The sequence below is a fragment of the Anabrus simplex genome, chromosome 1 (genome assembly GCF_040414725.1).
Source record: "Anabrus simplex isolate iqAnaSimp1 chromosome 1, ASM4041472v1, whole genome shotgun sequence".
NCBI classification, from domain to species: domain Eukaryota; kingdom Metazoa; phylum Arthropoda; class Insecta; order Orthoptera; family Tettigoniidae; genus Anabrus; species Anabrus simplex.
Window position 1 is genome coordinate 1,093,810,135 of NC_090265.1, and position 21,835 is coordinate 1,093,831,969.

The 21,835-nt window shown below is 36.6% G+C and overlaps 1 protein-coding gene across 2 annotated transcripts in view; it reads left to right on the plus strand.

Moving 5' to 3' along the window:
* The window catches only part of LOC136876459 (acetylcholine receptor subunit alpha-like), a 1,223,921-nt gene extending 1,219,197 nt beyond the window's left edge, over window positions 1–4,724 (plus strand). For both annotated transcript variants that reach the window (XM_067150449.2, XM_068228473.1), the window contains one exon: window positions 4,338–4,724. The gene's annotated coding sequence lies outside the window, so the exon portion shown is untranslated. The remainder of the gene's footprint in view (window positions 1–4,337) is intronic.
* The last annotated feature ends 17,111 nt before the right edge of the window (window positions 4,725–21,835 follow it).

Here is a 21,835-nt window from a genome sequence, read left to right on the forward strand (position 1 = left end):
AGGGTAAGAGAAGTAGAGGTAGACCAAAACGACGATGGTTAGACTCGGTTTCTAATGATTTAAAGATAAGAGGTATAGAACTAAATGAGGCCACAACACTAGTTGCAAATCGAGGATTGTGGCGACGTTTAGTAAATTCACAGAGGCTTGCAGACTGAACGCTGAAAGGCATAACAGTCTATAGTGATAATGTATGTATGTATGTATGTATGTATGTATATTTTGCTTTGTACTGTTAACAGTGTTGTAAAAGTACATAAAATGTGCAATGAAATGTATATAAACTTTATCATTTATGTTGTTGTTGTTATTATTATTATTATTATTATTATTATTATTATTATTATTATTATTATTATTATTATTATTATTATTATTATTATTATTATTATTATTATTTCTGGTGTATAAATGTATGTGTGAGTTTTTTTACTATTCTTGTTTCTAGCTTCCTGTCTTCAGATGTACATAACAATAAAATATGTGCCTTGATGTAACATCAAGGAATATCTACAGTAGAACCCTGTTTATTCAGATCCTGTTAATATGAATATTAGATATGTAGATAATGTTTTTACCTTAACCTCACCATTAAAAATAATTATCTCAAATCTAAGATGAACAAACTTTTGAATTTTAAAGGATTTCATTGGCAAAACAAAGATTGTTTAATTCTTAGACAATTATTCTGGAATACTCTGAAATATTCTGAAATAACTTTCAGCCCCTAAACGAAGACATTATTGTGGCTTATTCAACTGATGACAATGCAGTTGTAATCGTGATGTCAATGAAAGTACATTCGATTCAACTTATTCCTTGTCTGTAACTAGAACCTTGTAAATATTTGTAGTATGCTTTTATAGGCACACCTTATAGTGACCTGATTAAATATAATGCAGGGCACTGCTTATGATCTGATGTAGATGCCTTTAGGGCAGCCACATTAATGCCTCATTATGCCCCTGTTAGGTGGTCCTTTTAAGCCATACACACTAAATAACATATAATGCTCTAAAATAAAAGGAAAAAAATTGTGAAAATTCTTCACATTATTTTTTATTGGAGAGGGGGAAGATTTTTCCCAGGGCATCATTTAGCTATGGCTCTGGTTGCACGTTTCAATCATAACAAAGCAACTGAACATGACACTGACTGAACTCATGATGGTGAAGCATCTATGAGTGAGACCAGGCAGCATGTATTCATCACTTTAAGCTGAAACAAAAGAAACTTGCAGATTTTATTGAAATAATGTGCAGTACTTGAATGCACTGTATGTACTGTATTTGTGTTTGTTGATATATTTAGATACATATTTTGCTTTGTACTGTTAACTGTGTTGTAAAAGTATATAAAATGTGCAATGAAATGTATATAAACTACCTTATGTTACTTTTTCATTTATCTGGATTTTCGGTCACCTAGATCAGACCTGGTCCCATTTGGACTGGACAAACAGGAGTCTACTGTATATTTCTTTTCTAAAGTATTTGTATCATTTTATAATAACAGAAAAAAAAAATCTTATCTTCCTTGACAGACATTGTAAGAAAACAGAATAAGAAGTTTATCCACTGTAATACACTGCCCTCCAAAAATAGTTTAACACCTGATATTTTAAAAATAATCTCAGTTTAAGGCAGAAAAATGTATTTTTATTTTCAAAACATCATTACAGAATAAAAGAAAGAATTTTTCATACACATTCCAAAGACAACAATGCTCAAAAAATTTCAATTTAAGAAGATAGGGTTCTTTAAATTAAAAGATGCAGAATCTGACAAAATCATTGATTTAAATTCCATAAGTTTAAGGAAATGTACTGGGAACTTGTTGGATGTTGATTGCATGATCAGTACGAGGTAGTGCCACCCCTGGCTGGAATTATTACCACGAGTCTTCTGGACATGCTGATGATCAAGCCCTGGATGTCCGCTTGTCGTACGTTCTCCCATTCTTGCACCACCACCTTTAGTTCAGCCAGATTGTTGAAAACTTGACGCCGAAGGCAACAACCAGTCATGTCCCACACATGCTCAATAGGGTTGAGGTCTGAATTCCTGGCTGGCTAATCCAGAGTGGGAATGTTGACCTCCGGAAGAAACTCTGTGATGCACTGAGCAGCATGGGATCTTGCATTATCGTGCATAAGGACAGTTTTCATTGAAAGCGAATGCAAATGACATTACATGATTAACGTGAATCTTCTCAATATACCGTACCTATATGCCATGACAAAGCCATTCTCAATCATTATAAGATCGGTACCGGGCGAGTTGGTCATGCGGTTAGGAGCGCGCAGCTGTGAGCTTGCATCCGGGAAATAGTGGGTTCGAACCCCACTGCCGGCAGCCCTGAAGATGGTTTTCCGTGGTTTCCCATTTTCACACCAGAGAAATGCTGGGGCTGTACCTTAATTAAGGCCCTGGCCACTTCCTTCCCATTCCTAGGCCTTTCCTGTCCCATTGTCGCCATAAGACCTATCTGTGTCGGTGTGACGTAAAGCAACTAGCAAAAAAAATTAATAAGATTGGTATGAAGTTATTCCACCCCACACCATCAACCACCACGGAACCTTCTCCAAATGGTGTAATCTCAGCAAAGGTACAGTGGGCAAGGTGTTCTCCTGCCCTTCTCCACATCCTCTCTCTTCTGTCAGGTGACCTCAAGTTGAATTTGAACTCGTCACTCAAGAGTACATGTCCCCACTGATCCTCAGTCCAGTGTGCATGCCCCTGCATGAAACGAAGATGGTCTCTTCAGTGTTGTGGTAGAAGTGCTGGTCCTAAGGCTGGTTTTTCAGATGCTAAATTTGCCTCATGGAGTCTTTTCCTGATTGTGTTCTCACTCACAGCTACAGTATAAACCTGCATCAGACTACTCCAAGCCTCAACCAACACTTGTAGCCTCAAAAAAGAGATCTTGCTAGACAGAAGTGCACCTAGAATAGCCTGAACCAGGCTTTCTATGGTAAGGTATGATGATTCTGAAAATATTTTACAGCCCAAGGAATGCTTGTAGGAGACTTATTTAAAACCTCTGCAACATAGCAGTAGCTACGGCCATCAGTCATCAAAGCAATTGCTTTTGTCAAGTCCATGGGACTTAGAGGTATGTTGATGAGTTATTTACAGCTGTAAAACCCCTCAGGTAATGCTCAGGTACTGGTCAATCAGTATCAAAGGTACAAGAGCAACTAGAATGCTGAAATAATGGTCTTCATAACTGGCACAAAATTAATAAGAAATCTCTGGACGGACTCACCTCTAACTCTATGCTCAATTAAGTGGTATGTTCCGAGCTGTCAGTGGAGATATGGCGTGGAAGGACATTAGTAGACGAATAAGTTTGAGTGGCGTCTTTAAAAGTAGGAAAGATCACAATATGAAGATAAAGTTGGAATTCAAGAGGACAAATTGGGACAAATATTCGTTTATAGGAAGGGGAGTTAAGGATTGGAATAACTTACCTAGGGAGATATTCAATAATTTTCCTATTTCTTTGCGATCATTTAAGAAAAGGCTAGGAAAACAACAGATAGGGAATCTGCCACCTGGGCAACTGCCCTAAATGCAGATCAGTAGTGATTGTTGTTGTTATTGATTATTTGAATGGGTTAAAATAATGCAGTAAAAAGCCTTCTACCAGGTGAGTTGGCTGTGCAGTTAGGAGTGCACAGCTGTGAGCTCGCATCCGGGAGATAGTGGGTTCGAACCCCACTGTCGGCAGCCCAGAAGATGGTTTTCCATGGTTTCCCATTTTCACAACAAGCAAATGCTGGGGCTGTACTTTAATTAAGGCCACAGCCGCTTCCTTCCCATTCCTAGGCCTTTCCTGTCCCATAGTCGCCATAAGACCTGTCTGTGTCGGTGCAATATAAAACAACTAATAAATAAATAAAAAAGAAGCCTTCTGTTGTTATTCATTGTTGACTGTTAATTCTCCTTCACTAATGTTCATAGAACACTAGCCAATCAATAAATATTGGAAAAATTATGGTAATCATATTCAGTACAGAATTTAACTGGGCTTTCTGCCAAATATCAAGTGTTACTTTTTTGGAGGGCTGGGTACTTTGCATGAGAAAGGTCCCTTTCTCAGTTGTTTCAGTCCTACTAAAATTCTCAACCTTAGTAAAGAATGAGTGACATAAAGCAATATAACAAAAAGAAAAAGAAAAGTAAAGAATGAAAGGAAAGGAATAAGATGAAATATTGAATTGCTGGAAAATGATTAAAAATACCTTTACAAAATTGGTATGATTAACTGAAGTTATGCCACCCCACATCGTCATGGAATCCCCTCCAATCAGTGACTATTGCATCTTGTTTCAGTGTGGCAAGCTGCAGGAGGAAGGACCAGTTTCAGTCAGCCATCAGGGTCCAACTTGGACAATACATTGGACTCGAACACTTTTTTCATCTTCTCTGCTATATAGGCAGTGTGCTACTCGACCACAAGTTTGTTTTTAACAAATTATTTTATAATGTTGGACATTTGGTGGTAAAGTTGGCAAGAAACACTTAGAGCCAAACTACAGACTCCTGTGAAGTCTTGTATTCTTTAGTATAAAATAATCTTTGTATCACAGTTAAGTTGCTTAGTACACAGTGATATTTGTTTCTAAACTGCAGTATTCTTACTCAGTGAATAAGCTACCTTGTTCTGAAGAAGAAATGTGTAGAAAGGTAAACAGTGCAACGTGCAACCGCATGATAGAGTATGATGAGAATGTTTGGTAGTAAATCTCAGCAAAATGCTTGAAGTACTGTGACTGATATGACAAAAGACATTATACTTTCCCCTACTTTCTACTTAGAACATCTTTTTTTTTAATCTGAATGAAGACCATGAAATTTTTTTATTTATTACCATTGCTAAGTGGACAGTTAAGTCATTTTAGTATGCCTCCTCACATTAATATATTTTTCTTCTCCACCTCTCCTTTTCTCTTTTAGGCCACATCTTCAGCTAGAAATTGTGTCATCTGACAGAACCAAGTGGCCTACCCCCCTAGTATCCTCCCAATGAGAAGCATTTTTGGGGACAACCTAATGTTGAATGTTTTTCCAAATATTGCTCAAATTAATGTGACAGCAGGGGAGAAATTCCATTTAACATTTCAAAGGAAGAAGGTATGATTGTGCAGGAGGAAACTGCTCTAACAAGTAAGAGTCAGCTTTATACAAAGATAACTAACTACTCTTCCAAGAGAACTGAAGACTAAGTCTGGCTTCTTGTTTTAGACATGTAACATTTAGCTACGGTAATAACATTTGTTGGTCTTAAATGTTACTGAACAGGTGATGCTTCAAAGCTATTGCTATCATGCAGGTACAAAATACTCATTTTAAATTCCTAGACTCTCTTCGTACTTCTTTCTTAATACTGGTACTCAAGTAGTATGAGCACGAAAAAGGTAAGAAGTTTTAATGGGCTTGTCAGACTACTTAAGTTCAGGAAATCTTCCAGTGGCTCAAGGAATAGGTAAGGAAGTTCAAGAGGTAATCTATGCTATGACTATTACAAAACACTCCTCTGGAATATATGCGATGGCAGCAGTTATGAAAATAGACGAAGAGCAACGATCTATCAGATGAGAATATGGTCAGTTGATACAAAAGAACTTTTGAAGTCCTAAACTTTATCAGTGAGGACAACACTGTTGTCCATCCATTTCAGTAACTTGCATTGTGCTAATCTCACAGGGGAGGACTATGAAGTTGTTAATTAGAATTATGTCTCAACTTTCAGCATGAATCCAAAGCAACATGTGCCAATCACTATATTTTGCAACCACCAGTAGCTCCTCATTCAGCAATTGCAAGCCGAAGTGGGTGGGGGACATCCATAATGTATGCTACCAAACGCTAAAAGATTACAGATTGATGTTATATGATGTTAAGTTCACAAGTCTGGCTTCGTGGCTATCTGGTTAACATGCTGGCCTGTGATTGAAGGAGTCCCAGGTTCAATTCCTGGCCAGATCAGGGATTCTAATCTTCATTGGCTAATTCATCTGGCTCAGGGACTAAGTGTTTGTGCCGTCTTAAACATTCGATTTCATCCTAGGTCTGTCCCCACCTCACAGATGTGCAGGTCTCCATGGGCATCAACTCAAAGACCTGCATCAGTGTTAATGTTATTATTTTTATTTCACAACGTTGTGCCCAACTAAGGAGCACGCTTGAACTTATTTAGCTGATGATTTTGCTTCCTTGTCTTCCCAAAATCTCTTCATCTTACTGAAATTCTTCTTATGTTCTTCTGTCCAGGTTTTATTAGTTCTAGCTTTTGGCTCTGCAAAACATGAGTATTAATCAGTGTTCTGCAAGCAGATCAGTTCTTCACAGTTTCCTGGTTGATATTGATTTTCTGAAGATCTGATTCTACTTCATTTAGCCAATTGTTCTTGACTTTCAGTGTGAGGGCAAGATTTAGAATTCTTTTGGTCAGTCTATCATTGTTCATTCTGAGAATGTGACCATAGAATTTCAACCTCCTTTTCCTGATAGTGTCTGTCAGTATGGCAATAAATTTCATGAGATTTCCTTTTCATCCATACTCCCTCTGTGCAGACAAGGCCAAAAATTTTCTGTAAAATTTTTCTTTCTTGCTTTTCTATATCTTTTATGAGTGATCTACCACCAATGTTTAAGGTTTCCAATGCATATAATGCTTCAGGTTTTATTATTATATTATAATGTCTTATTTTTTTCCTGAGATAATGATTTTTTTGTTATATGCGATTCAGTGATTCAGTATGCTTTCTGTAATTTAGCCAGAAAACATCATGAGGCAACCTCTAAGGTTGACGAAGGTCAGTCTCCCCATTTCTCCAACTTCTTCTTCTTCTTCTTCTTCTTCTTCTTCTTATTATTATTATTATTATTATTATTATTATTATTATTATTATTATTATTATTATTATTATTATTATTATTATTATTATTATTATTATTATTATTATTATTATTATTAATTGTTTTGTCACTGCATGCTGACATTCTGGAAAGAAGCTATGACATCACACAGGAGACCTTAACTGCACATGAAAATACTATGTATGCACGCGTGATGATAAATTACACGTTGTACTAAGAGACTTGCAGCACCAGACTCGTAACACAGTTGCATATAGTACATGCTGAAGAAATTTAAGACACAGAACAAAAATGGCCAATAAGGCACTGGTGGAAACCAAACCCACAACCCTCAAATTTTGCTCTAATGAGTTTGGTTCCCAATGGTGTCCAGTTGGCCATTTTTGTTCTATAACTAACAACTCTTCTACATGTACTACATGTACTGTATGTACTCAACACAAACTAATAAGCTGAAAGTCTATTTTAAGTGCAATGGAGTCGTCAAAACTACATATTCAACTCAATTGGCCCACTGCTAGTGACTAGCGTGTACTGAACAGTTGGGCTGACCGTAGGCTGAAGGGGACGTACCCTATGCCAGGGGTGCAGAAATCCTGGGCACCAGGTTGTCGTGGCGACTGTGTTTTTGCTACTGGCACCTTAAGTTTTGGCCCCCTGAAAAAGTCTGTTTTCTGTTTTTTCATACTTTCTTCTACTACCCATCAATATGCAACAAAAGCCCCGTGACATGTAACGTGATATCACTCAACAAGCTTAAAACCATGCCATGATCTTCTTGAAAATAAATACTGGTAACTGCGAGACCAAAGAGAATATATTTCTCTGCACATGACCATCAATGTATATCCAAGAACCAGAGACTTTGCACTACCAATAGTGGATAGTCGATATGCATGATGCAGTTGGCAGAGCAGCTGAGCCCTTGGTGGAAAAATTGAGAACAAATTACTTCATAGTCACATGTAGCCAAAAGGACAATGAATCTGTGGTACTGTGTTAACATGTTAGTGGTTGTATGCGTGTCCTTTGTTATTACTCATGTTTTGATCAATGCAGGGCTTTGGCCTGTAAATCATAAATTGTGTGTTTACGCAGGTGTTTAATATTGTGCTAGCCTTCAAACATGAGAAGCAATAAGAAACCAGAGTGTGATGACTAGAGCCCGGATTTCCATGCACTATCAAATCTCAAAATATGCATGCACTCATGCACTATCATACGGCAAAACATGCACAATAAACTGGAAAATATGCACTATCAAAATTCAGTTCCTTTTGAAACATGAACAAAAACTACCCTAATTTCTCCAAATTGTCTTGATTTAAGCTCATCCGTTTATCATTCAGCACATACTTAAGCACAGAAAATTATCTTTTTACGTCACGAGAAGTGATAGATGCATAATTCAGTGAAGACATTTGGACAAAGTGAGGGCAAATTGTACGTCTTTTGCATTTTCACCACAATACGTCTTCTATAAGCTTGACGAATTCAAAATCAGGATTTGAACGAATTAGTTTGTTCAACTTATCTCTATCTGCGGCAGCTGCTTCTCCATGCGATGATTGCAGACGCATTTGAATGTCCTCAATAAGTGGTAACAATTGCTTGCTGCGATAACACAGATGTGTAACGATTGAGAGTTCCGGGTAGGACATTCCAGGATAACAACGGTAGAGGGTTCAATGAAAAACCAGAATTTGTAAGCTGCTATCCCAGTAACGTGGCGCCACAGAAGTGCGATACAAGTTTTCTTTTGTTCGTCTAACAGACGAAAAATGAGCCGTCAATGATTAATGCACAATTTACGGTTCAATTTATAGCAATATACAACTGTAAAACTGGGACACCTTATTCCTAAGAATTAGATTTCGACGTGGGGCCTTCCGACTTACGTCATTGTTTTCTCAAGCAACAGATAAGAAAGTGTTTGGTTAATTGCATTATACTGTAGGACCTGTACCGTATGTAGGCTACTAACTATGGTTGTCACATAGGATGCCAGGAATACATTCTCTCCGTCTCTCAGTAATAGACATACTGTAGCCTACAACGTGAAAAATTGTCCCAAATTCTGCAAACTAACATTCAGAAAATGCACTATGATGCAAGTTAACAATATATATGCGTCAAAGTCAGAATAAAAGTCATATTATGCAATATTAAACGTTCAAATATTCCCTATTAAATCCAAAATCTTCCAAATATGCATTATGCATGAATTTTCTCCAAAAAATGCCAAAACATGCAAACATGCACGGAAAAAGAACGGTTATTTGGAATTGTTAAGCCATAAAACGAATATTTGCAAAGTTTGAGAAGTGTAGCTAGCTTATTTAAAAACATGCATTTGCATGGAAATCTGGGCTCTAGTGATGACCAATCAAACCAGACTAATTTGACAGTTCTTCACAATTCCTAAACCTACATACCGAGGTCAATGCTAAATAGTGCAACTCTATTATTTATAAGTATCAGGTTGGTGGGATTCATGTTAGTTTGGGCTGGCTCTCCATTCCAGAGGAAATTTCGCACCCCTGCTGTATGCTATCTAATTATATAATATATCATTTTCCTCCTATATTTAGACTGTTTTCTGCTTAGCTTCTTAGCTTTGTTGGCATGAATGATTTATCCCTTTATGACAACATTGTTTACCTTTACTTTAGATTGTTGTTTTTTGTGGTACAAGTCTTGGAGTTTATACTGTAATGATTGTGGGTTGTTCCAGACCTGTAGTTCAGATCCCAAGAGAGACCTAGCATCGGACACAAATTCTGAAGGTTGTTGGTATGGTTCCCTCTGGAGTCCAGTTGGCCATTGTTGTTCTGTACATTTCAACATCTCTTCACCATGAAATACATGTTTAAAGTGACACGAAATTTAGGTCCTAGTGCATAGTGTAACGGTTAGCACTGTTAGATGCTGTCCTTAGAGGTCCAGGTCCGATTCCCAGTACTGCCAGAAAGTTAAGATTGGCAGGACTGGTGTATGGTTCAAAAGGTACATACAATTCACCTCCATTGAGGGTGTGCCTGGAAGAAATGCACCACGTCAGGACAAAGACACAAGTTTACTTTACTTTGCTGGAAATTCTGGAAGTCTAAGTGTTGAAGTTGTCGTAGCAAATTGGCTTCTTTGTACATTAGTTCTAGCATATGGTAGGAAAGAAATAGACAAATGATTACTAACTACAACACAACATACAATGGTTCACAAAGTTAATTTGCATTATTAAGGTATTTTACAAGTTATATTTATCGTTGATGGTATTAGCTCGAGCAAGTGTTTTTTTTTTTTTTTTTTCTCACAACATTGGGCCCAACTAAGGTGCATGATTGAACTTATTTAGCAGATGAATTTGCTTTCTTTTCTTCCCAGAATCTCTTTGTCCTCTTGCTGTGTTTTTCCTTCCATTCTTCCGTCCATACAGTAGTAGTTCTCATCTTGGGTTTTTCAGCAAAAATGTTTATTCACCAAAATTCTAAGCTAGCCTTGTCCCATATAATTTCACCTGTTATGCTGATTTCTATCTCAAGTATATTTTCAATTTCAGTAAATCATGAAATTCTGCATGAAATGTAATTTGGTCATCAGTAGGCAGGGTAGGCAGCAAGATTCTATTCTTTTCAGGTGTCCACTTTTCAATAATTAGCAGAAACACTTTCTACAGGAATATTACTACCTGGGAGATAGAGATTGTATTGCACAATACTGACCATACTGTCATGTCTCACATTTTTTAAATTTCAGATACTGGTACGGTACACAAATAACTCAGTCCACTGTTTGTCTACAGGTACCTTGGAAACATTCCACAGTAAGACAGTAACATGGAAGGAAACAAGAAACTGGAAATATTGTAAAGATTCCAGAGGCTTTGATTGTCTAACTAGGGTTGCCAACATACTCTGATCACTCCCAATATTTTTTTGGAAAGCAGGAATTTAAACTGAATTTTATGAAAGCAGGAAAATTAAGCTGTTTTATGGGACGACAGGACATCTGTACAAAAAGCAGGACATCCGATCACTTTATATATGTACTCACCATGGCCTAACAAACTGAAAGTCTATCTCAAGTACAATGCAGTCATGCAAGCTAAATATTCCACAGTGATAAACTGTTCGAGAATTCATTCGATATCGTGCACCAAATTTCTTTTCTCATTATCAAATCATCATGTATTTGAATGAATGAACTTTTCTTGGATTAGTGGATAAGCATTTACATTTACATGAATAACATCTCGAAATTCACGTTATTGTCATACATGGTTTCACAGAAGAGCTCCAACACTGCTTGAAAAGGAAGTTGGAACTGTGGAAAGTCAAACACACTTAACACTTACTTATAAACAGATACTGAAGGATATAACTTCAAATAATTGTTTTCATGAATTGCAGGGGAAGTAAAACTGGTTGTTAATAGATTCCTGGGGCAGAGCTCTTTTTATCTTTTTTCTCTAGTGAGTGACCACTGGAATTTCTCATTCAAGAGGGATAAACCAGCCAGCTTTAATTGTGTAAATAGGTTAAAATATTTTCTATAATTCTTTATATGTTAAATACGAGGCATGTTTTTTAAGTAAGTTCTGTTTTGATATAGAAAAAAGTAATGCAATTTTTTTAACAATTCTTTTTTTTACATGTAAATTTCTTTTCTCATTATCAAATCATCATGTATTTGAATGAATGAACTCTTCTTGGATTAGTGGATAAGCATTTACATTTACATGGATATCATCTCGAAATTCACGTTATTGTCATACTTGGTTTCACTTCTCAACATAAATTCCAGGCATATTAAGGCACTTGTCATATCGTGAAGCCAGCTTCTGAATTCCATCTGCATAGTAATCTGCCGCCTGATGTGCCAGCCACTGCTGCACAGTCCCTTTTAGGTCGTCATCATCGTCGTCGTGGCATTAACTTCCTAAATGATTTTTCAGGTGCAGGAACAAGTGGTAGTCACTAGACACTAGGTCACGACTATATGGAAGATAATCAAATTGTCTCCAGTGATTTGAAGCGATGAGGTCTCGGGTTTGATTAGCCGTGTGAGATCACACATTGTCATGAAGCAAAAGAATCCACCTTGTGAGCATGACAAGCTGTTTGTTTTGGATTGCGTGAGCACAACTTCTGATAATTGAAGCATCCTGACAGAATTTCATAAAGAACACTCCTTGACATTTCAGGCAACTCATAACTTAATTACAAAATCTTAAAGCATCTGTTTTCTCGAACCTTTGCATCAAATTTTTGCACCAAGTCTTCAGTATTGACAGATACTTCTCGTCGTGGACATTAGTTCGCCCTTCTTTAAATGCTCTAACCCATTTTATCATTCCTTTGCTCATAGTGTGTTCTCCGTACACTTCATCAATCTGCTGATGAATTCCAACAGCTTTCACACCTTTTCCATTTATAAATCGAATCACAGCACATACTTCACACTCGGCGGGACCGTTAATTGTCAGAGGCATTTTCAACACGCACAAACAAACATAAATACAGGCAAATGCTTCCGTAATGGCATTTGTGGCTAGCCTACAGATGTACATACTGAGCGTGCATGCTCTGAAGACGATCGAAGCGCTGCAGTGGCAATATTTAAAAATGGTACTTACTTTAAAAACATTCTTCATATGATTTGTGGCTGAATGAGATTTGTGAGTATGATTTGCTGTAGCTGTTATACAAAATGTATGTTGGTAAGTATGCAGAGGCCTATATGGCTATATTTGTTGGAAGGCAGTTTTGAAAAATAAAATATTCAGTATGTATTCAAGAGCATTAGCGTACAGTTTGGATCATGAGATGTAGCCTGATTTTTGGATGAAAATTTAAAGGGAAAATATTTACCTGTAATTCCCGACTTTTTTTTTTTTTTCACATGTAAAGCTGTTACTAGAATTTTCAATTACCTGCAATCATGATGATTTCTTTCCCACTGATCTTGAATGCCACCATTCTCATTTAGCTGGTCCATGGAAATTTTGCAACAAGTTAATTTCTGTAAACTTTAAGACACATTTTTTTATATAAAAAGTAATAATTACAGAAGTAATAAGAAAAATTTCTGGTCTACAAAATCTCAGTTTTGAAAATGCTGAGTGCCTCAGGATTTGAATCTGAGTGTACTGAATTGCTAGTCAGGCATGCTACTTTTTGTAAATGCAAGAGAATGCAAAGAGAGCCAATTGTTTTATTTTGTTTTATCAGGAAAGTAAATGGATTACCAACCACTGACAAAAGAGCAAACAGCTGCAATATTTAATCATCATGTTAGCTAAATAGCTCACAGTATCTCTTATTAGAAAATTACCATCTAAAACTGTAAAGAAGTACTGAGACAGACTCTCATCATCTAACCTGTTGGTTTTTTTTTTTTTTTTTTTTTTTTTCTTCGCTGTATTAAGAATGTGTTAAATAGCTGATGAATGAAAGTGCAAAATAGTTCTCTTGGTGTTCCCTTGAACCTTACCTCAATGGCACAATAGGAGTGCATCTGATTAGCAATTGCACTTTGTTGGTCTCTTCCCTTTTCCTGTGTTTATCCAGCTTTCTTTTCATTCTACATTTCCCACATCAAGAATGAAGATCTGTCAAAACAGCCTCTCAGTGAGTGTTGAAGCCTGGCTTCCAAGAAGAAATGGATGTAGAAGAATAGGGACCAATGAGGACAGAGCCTATCTATTTGAAGACAGAAGTACATAAGGATGTGGAGATTGTCCTTGTCCTTTAGTGTTTTCATGTACATACTTGTCTCCTCTTTTTATTACTCCCTCTTCCGATGCTGACCTGTCATTGTGTTTATCCTTATTATACATTCCTATTCACATTGCTATCATTGTATATGACTTGACTTGAAACCTAGAAATTAGTATAGTCAAAAGCTGATCAGAGAATATCTCGTGATACCTTCAGGACTATGGTCTGATTGTTTTGGAACAAGTCAGTGGTGCGGCTCTAAGTGTCCTCTGAGATGCAGGGTATACTGTGGCAAGAGTCCCGATGGTGAACTCCTGGACAGGAACATTGTGGCTATGCACTCCTTAGCTAACCACTAGATACTTTCAGAACAAAAAGGAACTGAAGTCTGTACAAATGTGTGTTTCCAGACACTCAGCAGCAATATTACCAAGTTAAGTTTGATACTCTTAAGTCAAAAAGCTAAAACTGAAGCAGCCATTCACAAACATGCACTTCTCCAAAGTCTTTTTTTACCTGTATATCATCGTCATTCTGGCAAAAGTCATTAAAGCCAAAATTGGCTTAACTGAGATATAGTACTGTGTTACAAAAGCATTAGTCAGAGATAAAGAGAACTCACTGGGTGAAGTTATACTTAATTTTAATTAATTAAGTCCACATTTTCAATTTATCAGTCAGGCAGACATTTCTTACCTCAGTGGCACAACAGGAGTGCATCTGATTAGCAAGTGTTGAAAGCTTTTGAGAAGTCTGTGTAAATTCGGTTCACTTGAAAGTGGTTCTTTACTGCATCTCTACATGTAGTTTTTGTTTGGACTTGGTGATGTCTGCCAGAATGATGACAGTATCATTTTCTTTCTATATTTGTAATCACTCATTTCATGAATGAAATATATTTTTCCCATTCTATGAACTGGTTTCTAACAATACCTAATCTATGAAAAAGAACTAAGTTTGAAAAATTTCTCCAGTGCCTTTTCTATGAATTGGAACTAAGATTGAAAAATTTCCCCAGTTCCTGAACTGACCTTTAATAGTGATTTTTAACATTATTTACAGTGTTAGTTAAGAGGCTTTGGGTATTGGTATTTTACAGTATCCTACTCCAGGAAACAATATTTATGAGAAATGGATAAGTGTATAAAAGAGATGCATGTACTTGCACACACTCTCTAGTGATTCAGCTTATTCTAGAATCTAAGTACTTTTATAGTTTTACATGACTGTTGATAATACCATCATAGCCATGGAATCCAAATCTTGGAGCATAAATTTTCATTGAAAAATCTGGTGTGCATTGGCTAGAATTCAAATCACAGCTACATTGGTGAGAAGCTATTGGCTTGGCTATCATCATAATACTTCATCGATGGCAATACCATTTTATAACACAAGAGAGGAATAGAAAGAGAAAAAGGCAACACAAACTAAAAATAAACAAAAGGGTCAGTGGAGTTTAAGAAGAAGAAAAACAAATGTATATACATTGATTATAGTACAAGTAGTCCAGCTCCATGGCTAAATGGTAAGCATGCTGGCCTTTGGTCCAGGTTCGATTCCTGGCCAGGTTGGGGATTTTAACCTTCATTGATTAATTCCAATGGTTCGGCAGATGGGTGTGCGTGTGTCTTCCTCATTAGAATTTATCATAGGTAGGGCCACATCCTGATAGACATGCAGGTTGCCTATACAGCGTCAATGCATAAGACCTGCACCAGGCCTCTCTGAAGGCCACACGCCATTATTATTAGAACAAGTAAGCACAGAAAAGTAATAGTCACTTCTGGAGATTATGTACATGATTTATGAATTTTGACAATGAGCAGTTAAATACATCAATATGTACTTTGTTTAGTAATCTTGACATTCTTTTCACTGGTTCATGGAATGCATAGTTAGTTCTATGCCAATTTGTGGTCAGTGTATGATAAAACTTTGTGTGCCTGTTTGAGACATGGAAGTTTAATTTTCTACGACTTGTGGGCAATTCACCAAGGAGTCGAACAATTTAAAAATGAAAAGTGTACGCAGGATTTCACTGCATTGTGACAGACTATGAAGATTTAATGACAGTTGTAGCGCTGTAAAATCAACGTTATCATATGGGAACTCTGCTCTAAATGAGTTTAAACAAAGAAATGAATGGTGTACTGGATAGAGGTCTGATGAGAAGGTTTCTATACGGATGTACAGTAATGAAATATATAGCAAGCAATAGGTAGCTTAGTTGGAAAATTCTCTGGAATATCTAGTAATGCAACCCAGTCTTTGTAATTATTTCTTACAAATATTTCCAATATGTTCATTAAATGACAGGTTGTTAACTTGTGAAGCAGGAGATAGAATGTTAACACTAAATTTGTATGGAAATTATATTTTCTTCTTTTCTTAAATATATTATTTTATATTTGTCATGATTAATTTTCAACCCATTTTGCATACAGATCTTTTCCAGATGATATAAATCTTCTTGAGGTTTTTTAAAATAATCAAGTGAAAAATTAACTTTCATGAACACTTTTTCATCATCAGCAAACAAATGCAATTCTGAATTCTGTAGTATATTTTAATGTCATTTATGCAGAGAGTAAAAAGTGAGAGAGCAAGGTGAGATCCTTGAAGAAATTCACTGGTAACAATAGGAGGCTCAGAAAAACAATTTCTTATTTTAACAATCTGCATTTTTATTTTTATTTTTTATTTTTTTTTATTTTTATTTTTTTATTTTCTTTTTAAGATATGATTCAGACCAGGTGAGGAGAGACCCATAACCTGTTAGTTTTTGCACCAAGAATTTGTGGTCAGCAGTGTCAAAAGTTTTTTGTATGTATAAATGCAGACCACCTGAAAGTGATTCTCTACTGAATCTAAGAGGAAGTGATAGAATAAAAGAACATTGCTACAAGTTGAACATCCTGAAATGAATCCATGTTGCTCATCAATGATAATATTTCTAAAGAGAGATGTGATTTCATCAAGAAGTATTGAGTTCAAAATGTTGGAAATATGAGAAGAAATTGTAATTGGTCTACTGTATATTGTTTTATGTCAGTTTTATCACCATTTTTTGATACTGGACTAATGAATCCTTTCTTCCGTTCCTCTGGGAAAACACCTTGATTTAATGATAAAAGATTAAGAGTGCTTCACATAAAATAAATGAGTAGTTCTTGAGTAGATAAATTGAAACACCATCAGGTCCTACAGCATTCTTTAATTCAAGACATACAAGTTTGTTGTAAATTTCTGCCTTACTGATCTTGATAACTGACAGATTAACTGAAAATGGATAATCATATGTATTATTATTATTATTATTATTATTATTATTATTATTATTATTATTATTATTATTATTATTATTATTATTATTATTATTATTATTATTATTATTATTATTATTATTATTATTATTATTATTATTATTATTATTATTATTATCTGTTTCACCCTCAATGGTTAGTGAGTCATATTTTCCTGTCCTCCCAGTACTTTTTCATTCTTTCAGATCTTGCCTTCCTCTCTTCTTCAGAAATTCTATATAGTCGTTTGGGCTTCACCCTGTCCTGAAACCTCTTTATTTTATCTTTGGTTATTTTCTTTGCAGATCCATCTACAAGCATCTCTTCTATAATTTGGAATTCTCATAGGTCCTTCTCAGTTTCCTTAACCCTCGAAGTGCTATTGTCTCGCAGTGAGACGATTCGTAAGAATTTAATTTTGCAGCGAGAATATTCCTAAAATTGATTGTTATACCGATTTTAGGAGTTATATCGATTTTACTGCGAGATGATAGCACTTCAGCTGGGATCCGAATCGTCTCGTAGTGAGACGATAGCACTTCGAGGGTTAAACCAGTTCAGCTTGGTTTTCTTATTACGGAAATAGTCGAAGATTCTTTTAGTTATCCTTTTCAGATCCATTCTTAGGATGTGGCCATAGAAGTCAATTCTCCTTTTCCTTATTGTGTCGGAAATCCTTTCTGATTTCCTATACAGGGTTTCATTGGTGATGTGTGAAAGTTTGTTATTATGGAATTTGGGGCCTAGAATTTTTCGTAGTATTTTCCTTTCCTTTATCTCCAATTTTTCCATTGGACCATGTGTAGTTATAGATAGTTTCTGCAGCATAAAGGGCTTCAGGCTTGACTACTCTATTATAATATCCGATCTTGGAATTCCATGAGAGGGATTTTTTGTTATAGGTGTCTTTCGTAAGCTGGAAAGCTGTTTCTATTTTGGTTCGTCGAGATTCCATTGCTTTCTTCTCAAGACCATTACAACTGATCCATTCACCAAGGTATTTGAAATCTGTGATGATCTCTATTTTTTGTTCTCCGACTTTCAAATATTTTGGAGGATTCTTAATGTTGGTTATTATTTTGGACTTTCCAAAGGTGATTTTGAGACCTATCTTCCCTGCTTGCTTCAGCAGTTCGAAGGACCGCTCCTTCGCTTCCTCCCATGTCTCAGCTAAAGGCCATGTTGTCTGCGAAAGCTAAACATTTGATCTTGATATCCTTGTTTACCGATCCCAATCGAATTCCACCACTAGTTGTCTTTCCCATTCTCTGACTACCTTCCCCAAGGCACAATTGAACAGTATGGGGGACAGTCCGTCACCCTGTCGGACACCAGTTTTGATCTCAAAAGGAGCCGACAATTCTCCCACGAATTTGATTTTGGAAAATGTATTAGTGAGAGTTTCCCTGATGAGGTTTGTTGTTTTGTTATCTAGGCCGAATTCTTTGAGTACAGAAAGGAGACTTTCCTGGTCTAGTGAGTCATACGCCTTTTGGAAGTCAATAAAGGTGATGACGTATGTTTTTGCCCTAGATTTCTGGTATGCTATGAGATTTTTAAGTTTCAGGATTTGTTCCGGACAGGATCTTCCCTTTCTGAATCCCGCTTGATATTCACCCAATTGATGATCTAACTGTGGTTCTGTCCTATGAAGTAAGGCCTTTGAGAATATCGTATATGTAATATCCAAAAGTGATACGCCTCTATAATTGTTGGGGTTCATTTTATCCCCCTTCTTGTGGATTGGGTGGATGAGGGCCATCTTCCATTCTTCTGGAATTCTTTCTTTGACCCAGATTTCTTCAAAAGCTTTTTGTAGGGATTCTATTGCTTCCTTGTTGGCATTCTTCCAAAGTTTGGCTGTGATCTGGTTTTCTCCCGATGCTTTGTTGTTTTTAAGGCTCGAAATTATCTTTTTAGTTCCTCGAAGGTTGGCAGCTGTGAGTCAGGATTGGTATTTTTTGGAACATTAAATGTCATTTTTCCTACTGGCGTTTCACAGTTGAGGAGATTTTCAAAGTAGTTGGTTAGTATCCCCCAGTTATCAGTATTATTATGTGCTATATTTCCATCCTTGTCCTGTAACTGTAGAGTCGGTGGCTTGTACTTCGTTGTTCTCTGTTTAAAGATTTTGTAGAAACTTCTTGTCTTGTTTTTGGTAAAGTCGTCATCTATTTGAATAAGCATCTGGTTTTCGTAAGTCTTTTTGATTGTTTTGAATTTTTTATTGACCATCTTTCTGATATTCAAGAAATTTTGTCTATTGCTTTCCGTTCATTACGACTGCCATTTGTGCCATGCTTCCTTCCTTTGTTTCAGTAGATCGTCACATTCTTCCGACCACCAAGCATGGTTTTTAACTTTTGTTATAGGGGCAAATTTTTTGGCTTTTGATAATAAGTTCTGTTTTATTTGATCCCAATTTTGTTTGTGTATATTCTTTGTCGCAAGATGGTATTCTTTTGAATTTAAAATTTTCTCCAGGTCATATCGTTTGTTTGTGTGTATAAGGACCTTGTCTCTCCTTCTGGAGATGATTTTGATCTTTATCTTTATCTTTATCTCCATCCACACCAGATGTAATGGTCCGAGTCTAAATAAGCTCCCCTGAGAACTTTGACATTTTGTATTTCCCTACTGAACTTCCATCTAATAGCCACATCGTCCAGTTGAAATTCACCCAAGTTAGAATTTGGTGAGATCCACGTTTTTTGTTTTCTAGGAAGCTTTTTAAAAGCTGTGGATTTCAGTATCATACCATGGGCTTGGCACAACTCTATAAGTCTGACACCATTTTGATTGGTCCTGTTATGCGCTGGGTATTTCCCGACTACATGTTGATACTTTCTCTCCTTCCCTATCTGGGCGTTGAAGTCTCCCATTAGTATGATGATGCGTTTTTCAGGTACCCTTTAGATGACATCGTCCAACTGATCCCAAAAGAGTTCCACTTTCTCATTGTTCTTTCTGTTGTCCTCATTTATGGGGGCATGGGCATTCACAATAGTGTATATTTTATTGGTAGAAAGTTGATAGTCTTTCAGATTGGGACTCAAACTGGACTATGGAATCCAGGACATTCTTGTTTATTATGAAGCCAGTTCCTAGGTGTGACATGTTTTTCATGACTCTTTGACCAACTTTTCCCTTGTATATCCTGACCCTTCAGAATCAAAGTTGTTTTCATCTATATATCTGGTCTCCTGAACTGCCGTTATGATAATTCAATGATTTCTGAGAGTGTCCGTAAGGTGTTTTGACTTTCCAGTTTTAAGAAGAGAATTAGCATTGAAGGTGGCTATGAAATTCGGGTATTTGCATTTGATTTTGTCTGAGGTTCCAAGACGCTCCGACTCGTCTCTGTGTAATGCTGCAGACTCCCCAGAATCCGAATGTCTGCTTGAGGTAATTTGTTTCACATTACACTTTCCCATGAACGATAAACATGAGTTTGGGATAACTACTTGAGTCACCAGTTTACAACCAAGGTTGTGAGCCCTGGAGGTTTCTTCCAGCCACCCCTAATCTGAGGTACAGACGCTGACCTAAGGCCGCCCAATCTGGGAACAGACGCCTGGGGAATTTTATGTTCTTTAACCAAGATTCAATTCTTGGAGGTAGCTCATCCACCCTCTCTGCCGTTGGGAGATTCTTCTCTTCAACCACCATCGAGACTGTTGACCAGTTTTCACCTAGTAACCCTAAGCAAGGTTTGCCCCTTCCACCATCTCCACCATACCGAAGGTCATCTTCTCCGCCGTAGATGCCATTGAGGACTTCACCTATAACCCAGGCTAAGGGCCCTCCATATTTATGACCCCTGGAGAGAGGGTGTCCCAGTACTTTAAAGCCCCCAGGAATTGGGCTACCCGTTGGTCCGCGGGTTGTGTTGGGTATTTCAACCAGCCCTACAAACTGTAGGGGCCCCCTATCCGCCACCTAGGGATGCGCTCTGTAGGGGTCTGGTTCCCCTGGTTACTTTTGGAAGTTAACCTCACCCACAAAGGCTGAGGTTGTTGTTGTTGTTGTTGTTATTATTATTATTATTATTATTATTATTATTATTATTACTATTATTATTATTATTATTATTATTATTATTATTATTATTATTATTATTATTATTATTATTATTATATGAACCTCCATTCAAACCAGAAAAATTAAATACCTAGTCCAAACATTAACTTCATCCCTTACAAATGAGTCTGTTACTCCCCATTCATTCACTGCAAGTCGAAACCCAGCAGAGGTAGTCAGATTTCTCAAGGATGGTAAAAGTCCATTTGGCAATCGAGCAAAAACATTTATCATACAATTTTCTCACCAGTATCTGCTGTGCCTTCTTTAAGATTAAATGATGAAGGAATATTATTACATGACCTTTTAGAACTTAGATACTTCTTACAATATTGTACAAAACTATTTTAATCCTCCTAGTCAATACTATATATTTTTACGTCCAATTAAGATGAAAGTTCACACATAAATAATCATTCAGTTTGTCACACATAAATAATTGGACGTAAATATATATAGTATTGACTAGGAGGTTTAAAATAGGTTTGTACAATTTTGTAAGAAGTTCAACCATCAATACGGATTTAACAATGAGATTCATAGTCTGTAACTTAGATACTGTCACAATTTCTGTAGGTTGGAACAAATACTTTGTTCACAGTTGGAGATATAGTTTGTATAGCAAAATTTGGATTCGGACTTGCATTAATTTATTTTTCTTCCCCATAGCATTTATCCCGCATAATTGCAGGGTCCGCTTTTCTGCACTTCGCTTTCCATCACTTCTAATCATTCATTCATTCATTTATTTAGCTTCCATAGACTGTATATATTTTGAAATATGCCAACAGTATACGAGTTGTCCTTGGCGTAAGCTGGAGTAACACCCGCCTAGCACATGTCA